The 10,000-nt window shown below is 42.6% G+C and overlaps 1 long non-coding RNA gene across 1 annotated transcript in view; it reads left to right on the top strand.

The window, feature by feature from the left end:
* The first annotated feature begins 4,501 nt into the window (after positions 1-4,501).
* Positions 4,502-10,000, top strand: part of LOC135098620 (uncharacterized) — a 22,155-nt gene continuing 16,656 nt past the window's right edge. Inside the window, exon 1 of the long non-coding RNA XR_010267174.1 lies at positions 4,502-4,520. This is a non-coding gene — a long non-coding RNA (uncharacterized LOC135098620). The remainder of the gene's footprint in view (positions 4,521-10,000) is intronic.

Below are 10,000 nucleotides of genomic sequence, written 5' to 3'. Positions count from 1 at the left end.
TGCTGCCAGCGGTACACAGAGAGAGAGAGAGAGAGAGAGAGAGAGAGAGAGAGAGAGAGAGAGAGAGAGAGAGAGAGAGAGAGAGAGAGAGTTCCCCTTCCACATACTTAATCGTGCCCTCCACCATCTCCCTTTCCACCACCGCCAGTGCCGTATCCACTTTCTTCATTACTGCCTGTCATTTTCACTCATTCCTTTACTTCCTTACGCTTTCCTCACTGCAAATGCTGACCACCGCGCACGTGACAGTTTATATTGCTAATACTGAACTTTGTGGCGCACGGGGACGCCCAGGAAGTCGTGCAGTAACGCAGTATCTAACCCTTGTAGTGGTTTCTAGTCTTTGTGCAGCACCCTCGCCCTTCCCTCAGCGAGTGTCGCCCCCTCAGCTCTATCAGTCCCGTCAGGCTTATTATAACTTGAACTATGATTTGCCACTGTTACATTGCTGTGTGCTACCACGAATTTCTTTGCCTTTGTGAAAATGTACATCCTTTTGTTTATTTAAAGCACAGTTGCGTTTCCTCATTATTTTCAACTAGAACTTTGATATTTCTTCCTGAAAATATGAAAATTATTAAGTCTGATCCACTGTCCAGGGCAACAGTCCTCTGATAGGTAATGTTGTGCATCGTAATATACAAGCTAAGGCTCACAGTGGCAGCCTTTGGCCACGCATTACTACCTTCATAACCTTTCGCAGTGCTTGAATAGTCCGAACACTCTCAGTGGAATACAGATCATCGTGTTCTCATTTACTGCCGCTGTTTGATATAATCAATGGTGTATAAAGTACAGCCACTTATAAAGACGTATGAACAATTGAGCATTACAGAAAGATACGTAATATGTTTCTCACGGAATATTTATCTTATATTGCCCTGGTGCTTTCAATCACCGAGTTTCCTTGCATATTACTGTGCATGCGAGAAGTCTGGAGCCGCTTTAGCAATCTGGCAAGTCTACGTAATGAAGGAAGTCTCGAGTCACAAGCCGCCACAGTGAGATCTGCTCCTGTTATTCTCCGGTCCAAGTCAAGTCTGGAAGCAGCGACTCCGCCAGTGACCGCCGCGTCCCGCTGTCCCGCCCTGGCTGTGCCCCGTCTCAATTTATGGACGAGTGGTCTGTTTGTGTCCGTGTGGGGGAACTTTTTGACATAATATCTCTCTCTCTCTCTCTCTCTCTCTCTCTCTCTCTCTCTCTCTCTCTCTCTCTCTCTCTCTCTCTCTCTCTCTCTCTCTCTCTCTGACGTGTGTGTGTGTGTGTGTGTGTGTGTGTGTGTGTGTGTGTGTGTGTGTGTGTGTGTGTGTGTGTGTGTGTGTGTGTGCTATTTTCCCTGATGTGTAGCAATACCAATACCGCTCTTGATGAACCGGTTGTTACCAATACCGATATTGAACAGGTAACGCTGGACCACTGCCCACGTCCCCCTTCCCCTTTCTCCTTTACCTCTTCTCACTCCTTTCTTTTCCATCAATTTTGCTTCTTTTCCTCTTCGTCTCCCTTCCCGATTCTCTCCTCGTGTGTGTCTTGCAGCCTCGCCTTACCGTCTTCATGGTAGTAGTAGTAGTAGTAGTAGTAGTAGTAGTAGTAGTAGTAGTAGTAGTAGTAGTAGTAGTGTGGTGATAGTGGTGGTGGTGGTGATTTGTGAGGGTGTTTTTTTTTATTGTTGCATAGTGAGCAGTAGTAATAGCAAGCATTATACAGTGAAACATATTGAGGGCACAAACATCCCCCACCAAGCACGTATTAACACTGGTGGGTGTAATCTGTTGCTGGCATAATGTGCACCAAAATTCGTAAAGTACGCGCTTGCTAAGAGATTTAGGTACTTCAGGGGCTCTCTCTCTCTCTCTCTCTCTCTCTCTCTCTCTCTCTCTCTCTCTCTCTCTCTCTCTCTCTCTCTCTCTCTCTCTCTCTCTCGACGTGTAGTGGTTTGTGTTCGTGTGCAAGGAAAGAAATGACCCATGGAGGTGTCAAGTGGTCAGTCAGTGAGATATTTATGCCTCCACTAAACAAAATTATTTACCGCCTCACCAACTGACCCTCTGATGTCGGCTATTCCCCTCCTTCAGCGTCCTCTTCACAACCACTGTCACATTTAGGACGGCTTGAGTTCAAAGTAAAAAAAGGAATGTTTCTCCGTAAGCTCGTAAGATTCGTTAAGTTAAATTTCTGTACGATGAAAAATATATTGTGTCCATTTTCTTTATTAGGTTTAGTAATAAGATCTCGTGTCGGTGTGTACGCAATCTATCGAGGTTAGATTTCGAACACTAGTGCTTATTTAAGGGAGCACCTCTTCCCCTGCAGAAATGTACCTGTTTGGAGATAAAGGAGCTATAATAAAGGCGAGAACTAGACAGGAACAGAAGCAAAAAAGATTAGACAAAAATATAATTACGAACACAATCATGGCGCTGTATACAACATTTAGGCAAATACATGTTACGTGCTTTACAGGAGAAAAACGCTGTAGTCCACTCACACTGACGATATGTGAAGAGTATATAGGGCCACTTCTTATCACTGGTCATTAGTCCTCAGACCTTTTTGTGTCACCCGCGTCTGTTATCGCCCCGGTCATCATCACCGTCATGCCATCACCTAGAGGGACGAATGGACCCCATAAAGAGAATGAAGAGCGGCTTATCACGCCAGGGGCAAGGGAGGAAATTAATTAAAGCACTGTGTGATGAACTTAATGTTAGCGCAGCAAGGGAATTACAGAGAAAATAAGAGATATAGCTGTGCACTCTTTGTAGACTTCACTTGTTCGGGCTGACTTCCACAATAATCCCCGCCTCTCCGTTCTTCCAAAGACCTCATCTTATGTAGACTTATGCATACTGATAGCCTCTTCTACCGTCCGCCTCCAGCAAGACGGGAAACTAGATAACGATGAACAGAGCGTCTCAGAAAAGGTACGTAAGAATAACGCACAAAAAATAAATAAATAAATAAATAAATAAAAAAAACATGATGAAAAATCTACTCCGTTATATGAAAGGAAAGTCAACTGAAAGCCATTGGTTTGAATTATTATCAGTCAAAAGAGATTACTAAAGAAAATGGAAAGATCAGGCAAAATCAGGGATATTTGATGAAGTAGCACCAGCAATAGCAGAAATAGCAACAAAAACAACGATAACAGTAGTAGCACCACCAACATCATCATCAACAACATGAACAACAGCAGCAGCAACAACAACAGCAACAACAACAGCAACAACAACAACAAAACAACAACAAGAGCAGCAGCATCACGTAGCAAGCGCCACCGCCTTGGGTGTATTCCACGTGACAAGGATACCTAACAAGCACGACTCGGGAATCTTTAGGGGAAATAGTCAAGACCACCGTGACCATTGCCCACACACACACACACACACACACACACACACACACACACACACACACAATAAAACAATAGTAAAATAAAGTAAAACAAAAAAAAAGCGAAGTAAACAAAAGTCAAACAGAATTCTTAAAGAAGAACTGCAGGAGAGAACCAAAGGCAACAAGCCCGGGAGTTTCCGAACAGAAGTATAATTTAATGAAATGAGGCTGCCAGAAAAGCACAGTGCGCCAGACAACATACAGACTTCCGAAAAATTCATATCTAATTTGCTAAACGTGACGAGATTTGGCTACGACTGCAGCTCAGCGTGATCTTTGGGAACACAAGGTACAGGAGGCGCGGCACAGGAGGCTGGCGGGGCAGTGAGCAGAGAGAAATGTTTCACTTTCTTTAATTAGGAATGGCCGAGATAAGAAAAGTTGGAAATTGTGTCGTAGAAATATGAGGGAGAAATTCAGCTTTAAGAAAACAATATATATTGTGACTCTGGAAGACGGAAACTACAGACGTCAATAAGGGAAAAGAAGAAACGTCACAAGTAGATAAAGTGATGAAATACTACTGCAAACACAACTTCAAAGTAAAGGATAAAGAAAAGTGTGTGAGGGAGCAAAAGAAATGAAAGAGATTAACATTTCCTCCAGCAGAGAGTGAGTGAATGGGTAAAAAAAACGAAGAACTGTGCTTTTCTGACGAAAAAAAGTTCTGGAGGGGAGAGAGATGGAGGTGATGAAAAATGAGTGGTAGGCGTTCGCATACGAGAGAGTGATAAGTTTTTGTCAAGGAGGGAAAGAAAGAGAAATGAGAATGTGTTAGGGACAGTGAGCAAGGCTAGAGAAGGAAGCCAAACGAGCAGGTGAGGTTCATCAGGGAAAGGTGAGAAATATTCGCTTTTACTGACATACATCGCTCTCTTTAGATTAGACAGTGTGATTTATAACAAACAGCCTGTCCAGGGACAACGAGTCTGCTGCTGCTTATTCTTTTTTTCTGTATTTATACTAGTGTTATATTCACATACTGCCATCATCACTGTAGTCAACACCACTGCTACCACCACAAACCACTGCTTTCAGTCACCACCATTACCACCACCACCGCAGCTGCCAGTCCCCGCTGCTGGCGGAGCGAGAGTCACCACTACAAGCAGCGTTGTGAGGTGAGATTAACGCAGCGGCATTCCCATCAGTAATCTCCCCGCAATGCATTACTATTAGTATTAATCCCCAGAGGCGTTGCGTTCCCCAGCACGCGCGCCTCGCTCCTCTCACTCTGCATCCCATTGGTTGCGTGCTCACTATTGTGATGCTCGTCTTCGCCCTCTTCCTTCCTCCGTGATTAGCATTTCCGGGCCGCGGCTGAACGTAATCATGTTCTCTTTTGTTGTCTTTAGCGCACCTCTGTTATTCCGGCGCTTCATTCGCGATTCCATGTGATGCTGCAACTTTGCCTTAGATTGTGTGTTCCTGTGTTGTGGCCAAGCTTGAAATGAAGCAGCGGGAGCAGGAAATACACCTAACTACCTTTGTTCCTCCTCCTCCTCCTCCTTCTCCCTATCCTTTACAGAAACACCTGCACCGCTCCACTGTCCTTCATACGCCCACACACCGCCACCATCCCTTCGCACTTTTCACCTTCATGTCGCCAGAAGTACAGAAGATGGTGAGCAGTGGTGTGTGTGTGTGTGTGTGTGTGTGTGTCTGTCTGTGTGTGTGTGTGTGTGTGTGTGTGTGTGTGTGTGTGTGTGTGTGTGTGTGTGTGTGTGTGTGTGTGTGTGTGTGTGTGTGTGTGTGTGTGTTTGCTAATGGAGTTTGCAATCATGGTGGAAAAATTGGTGTGCTTTGTGAATCGGTGGTGGCATTGATTGATTGATTTAATTGTTTGCTGAAGGTCATATCTAGGGAGAGAGAGAGAGAGAGAGAGAGAGAGAGAGAGAGAGAGAGAGAGAGAGAGAGAGAGAGAGAGAGAGAGAGAGAGAGAGAGAGAGAGAGAGAGAGAGAGAGAGAGAGAGAGAGAGAGAGAGAGAGAGAGAGAGAGAGAGAGAGAGAGAGAGAGAGAGAGAGAGAGAGAGAGAGAGAGAGAGAGAGAGAGAGAGAGAGAGAGAGAGAGAGAGAGAGAGAGAGAGAGAGAGAGAGAGAGAGAGAGAGAGAGAGAGAGAGAGAGAGAGAGAGAGAGAGAGAGAGAGAGAGAGAGAGAGAGAGAGAGAGAGAGAGAGAGAGAGAGAGTTTAGGCTGTACATTCCTTTCTAACTATCTGTAACATCTGCATTGAATGATCAGTGTTACAGTGGCATTGAAAAACCCGTGCTGCACAACATTTGAATAAACAATCAGAACAAGAAAAAAAGCTGCGGCCTTCGTTGCCTTATACAGCTGAACTCCTCCACCTCTAGGCCAGACGTAACCTTCCAGACAATGATTTCCTTTGACTAACATTCACTTCTCTTCCTTTCTTAATAGTGGACGTTCTCTGTTTGACCAAGACTCTTAATTGGATTTTTCTCCTATCAGCTGGCGCAGAATCACCGTCAATGGAGTTACACGTTCCAAACTGACTCCTTCATTTCATCTCTCCCTCGCTCAGACGAAGGCTCTATTACCAGGTCTCGTGCGCCCTTGATTAGAGTACGCCTCGCTCTATTTTTTGTGTCCGGACGAGTTTCATCAACACAACTTTTAAATGGGGTTGAGTGAAAAGCTTTCTGTTTCATTAGCTTCCCCTATTTTAACTGACTATTCCATCTATCTCGCAGTAGTCTTCTCCCTTCATTTGGTGTTTCCACTCCTGGCCTTTTTTCACAGAACTAATTGGTGAGAAGTAACAGCACGTATTCCTTCCTTCCCTCTATTGAATTTACTTTCGCATATACTCTATACCTTCATATATACATCATGCCTTCATTCAACTTAATCTTGCTTTGAGCGTGAAATATTCCGTCTGAAATCACCATCCTATTTGCACTAACATCACAGCAAAAGACATGCTATTCTTACTCAGATCAATACTTTACTTGTATGATTATGTGACCGAGACTTGTTTAGAGCGACAAGTATTGTTACGTCTCCCAAAATACACTGCTTCTGTAATTGACAGGTATTCTTATTCCTTAACCATTCTTTGACGTGGAGGAAGGAAGGGCGGCACAAAATCAAGTCTCATAACGCGTGGTACTCATGGCAGAAACTTAGCAATAAGACTGAATGACGGTTAATGGATCACCCCTTAGTAATGAAGACACGCTGAAACAATGACACCGCTGGCACCACTCAGCCTACGTAACAAGCATCTGTGAAATTATATTGGGTGTGAACTTCTTTTTCAAATCAGAAGAGGACGCAGAAGAGGGAGGAAAATGAGGACAAGGAGGATGAGAGTAAAGAAGAGGAGGTGGAGGAGGAGGTGAAGGAGGATAGTGAGAAAAAAGAAGAATATGTAGTCCAGAGTATTCCGTTAAGGAGACAGTTAAGTAGATTCAAGACGAAAGTGTTATAGAAGCTGACATGTTGAGAGCCTGCGACTGCGACGAGTGTGGAAGATGAAGGAGGAGGAGGAGGAGGAGGTGGTGGTGGTGGAAAACAAGGAGAAGGAGGAGTGAGAAGAAGAAGAAGAGAGAAGAAGAAGAAGAAGAGAGAGAGAGAGAGAGAGAGAGAGAGAGAGAGAGAGAGAGAGAGAGAGAGAGAGAGAGAGGAGAGAAGAGAGAGAGAGAGAGAGAGTGTGTGTGTGTTTGTGTATATATATATATATATATATATATATATATATATATATATATATATATATATATATATATATATATATATATATATATATATATATATATATATATATATATATATATATATATATATATATATATATATATATATATATTGTCAGTGACATGAGCAGGGTTAGTGGCGTGACTTGCGTAATGGACTTTAGATGTGCAATGTACTTTAGAAGTGACGCTAAAGAGAGAGAGAGAGAGAGAGAGAGAGAGAGAGAGAGAGAGAGAGAGAGAGAGAGAGAGAGAGAGAGAGAGAGAGAGAGAGAGAGAGAGAGAGAGAGAGAGCAATAAAGTACACTACGTAGGCGAGATGTGAACTGCATTTTCATCAGAGACATTTATGCATCAGAACTTAAGTAAATATCATCTACTAAATGTGTGTGTGTGTGTGTGTGTGTGTGTGTGTGTGTTTGTGTGTACCTGGGTTTGTGATAAAGTTGATACATAATTTCAGGGGATGCATCAGTTTCACGAGCACTATTAACAGAAATGACCTCCTTTTCCTTTGAGGCAGGAAATTAAAGGCGATTAAATTTCACTTCCTGAGTTGAAAATACTCCCTCATCTGCTGGTTACCGAGACAGCCAGATGCAGCCACGGCAGGCAGTCAAAGTCAAGCCAGTTAGGTGTGTCAATATGGAAAATAAAAACTCTTGCAGCAAATTTGAGTGAGTAAAAATATGAAGCGAACGAAATTACCAAAAAATGGATCCGGAAGGGCAGTCTACTTATAGGACATTCTTATAGGACAATTCTTATCAGCATCTATCGATAAGATACATGTGATGCTCAGTGAACTGTAATGATGCATAAGCTGGTTATAAATAACACAGGCTTTACGGGGCTTTCATAGTCAAGGAAAACGTATTGCTTACTCTTTACTGAATGGCAACCTATTAAGCTTGCAGAGTAAATGAAATATATAAAATTTTCCTAACTTAAAAACTCGATAGATCATTTTATGTTCAGAGATAAATATTTTGTTAAAAAAAAAAAATAATAACTCTTCAGAGTGTAAATTTTGGAAAGGTAGCTTCACTCATCTAAAAAAGAAAAAAAAAAAGGCTCACTTACTCCTTGGTGTAATACTCACAAGAAAAATTAGCGTAAAGTTTGAAAACACTCCTGCATGCAGTGTATTATTAACATTTTGACAACACGTCCTTTACACATCATTAATCTTGCTTCAGAATATTGCTCGGTCTTACACCCCACCTGAATTGTTGAATATTTTTCACGCAGACCTTGCATAGTGCAATGAAATTGTGTGCAGAGCAAGCAAACTAATGATCAGAAACAGTGTGTACAAACGTCTCGCCGACACGAGGCTCGTCAGCCTGGCTAGTATTTGCTGCTGCCGGCACTCAAGACTGACTCCCTGCTTGAACCACTGCCTGTATCACCGACCCTCCAGCTGCCTCATCCATCTCATTCATAAATTCATCAGGGACAAGAAAATGCAAACTTTGTACAAGACAAATAAAACTTTCGCTGGAATATGTTAGGTTATAACATATTAGGATAAAGGTAAATACTTCTTAACGAAAGCAAACGACAAGTTTTCTTTACCTCGAAAAGTTATATAAAATGTTAGCAAAAGTATTATATGCACATCAAAAGAAGATAGGTGTAAAAAGTAGAGTATTTCACAATCACGGTAAGACTTTCAATTTTATCAGCGAGTGAGGAAGCCGAAGTGACAGACACAACCTGTATTCACCCAAACATTTGCCGTAAATATAGAAGTGCACAGCCATTAGTATTTCTGTCACAGTCTGCTGAGGTCAACTGCTACAATCCAGTCTGATCTTTTTTTTCTTTTTATTAATCTTCCTTCCGGAGGCGAACTCACGAGAAAAGATCAAATTTTCTTTTCTTTTTTTTCACTACTTCCATGAAAAGCCTATGATGGCGTGCTGCTCTCGCGTTACAAATTGTGCATATGAATAGACTTGTACTGTGCCAACTTACGGACCACAAGAACGAGACGCGTGGCTATTGACTCTGCTATCACAAGGCTTGAAATATTTATTTACCATTAGTGTAGGAGAATGTGAGTGTGGGAGTTAACAATACTAATGCGTGTCCCTCCTTCCCCCCAACCCTCAAGCACACACACACACACACACACACACACACACACACACACACACACACACACACACACACACACACACACACACACACACGCTTTAATGAACGTATATGCCCCACATTTATTAGTGGCATACTGACCTGACGCACATTAATGATAAACTCTCTCTCTCTCTCTCTCTCTCTCTCTCTCTCTCTCTCTCTCTCTCTCTCTCTCTCTCTCTCTCTCTCTCCTGTATCATTAGATATATAAACTATCAATAAATTTCTTACACACACACACACACACACACACATACACCTTTATTAATGACGTTGTTTCAATAAAAGGCCTTTGATTCTCGACAGTAATATACGTGGATTAGCTGTGCAAAGAAAACAGACTCTCCAAAACTCACACAAAAGAATGAAACTGACCCATACAATACTCCTATAGAATCCATACAAACGCGTACATTAATTTATATATATATGCAATCCTAAGGTGCTGCATCATAGCCTCGTCAATTAACTCATGTAGCGTAACTGCAAACACAAAGAGGAGCAAGAAAAAAAAAATTATATTGAAAAAAACGTTCTGTCGTGTAGGGGTGCATAAATCTGGAGCATAATTAACAAAGGAGTGAGTTCCCTGTACGCAAGGCCGGGAGGGGCGGGGCGGGGCAGGGTGGGGAGAGATGAATGGGACAAGGGTTGGAGGAGTGGCAGGCAGGGGTGGAGGAGAGCGGCTCTGAATGGCCTTGTGAGGACGGCCAGTGTGTCCCATGGTGATCGATAGT

This window comes from Scylla paramamosain, unplaced genomic scaffold, assembly GCF_035594125.1.
Source record: "Scylla paramamosain isolate STU-SP2022 unplaced genomic scaffold, ASM3559412v1 Contig71, whole genome shotgun sequence".
In the NCBI taxonomy this organism is placed as follows: Eukaryota; Metazoa; Arthropoda; class Malacostraca; order Decapoda; family Portunidae; genus Scylla; species Scylla paramamosain.
This window is presented reverse-complemented; position numbering and strand designations above follow the sequence as displayed.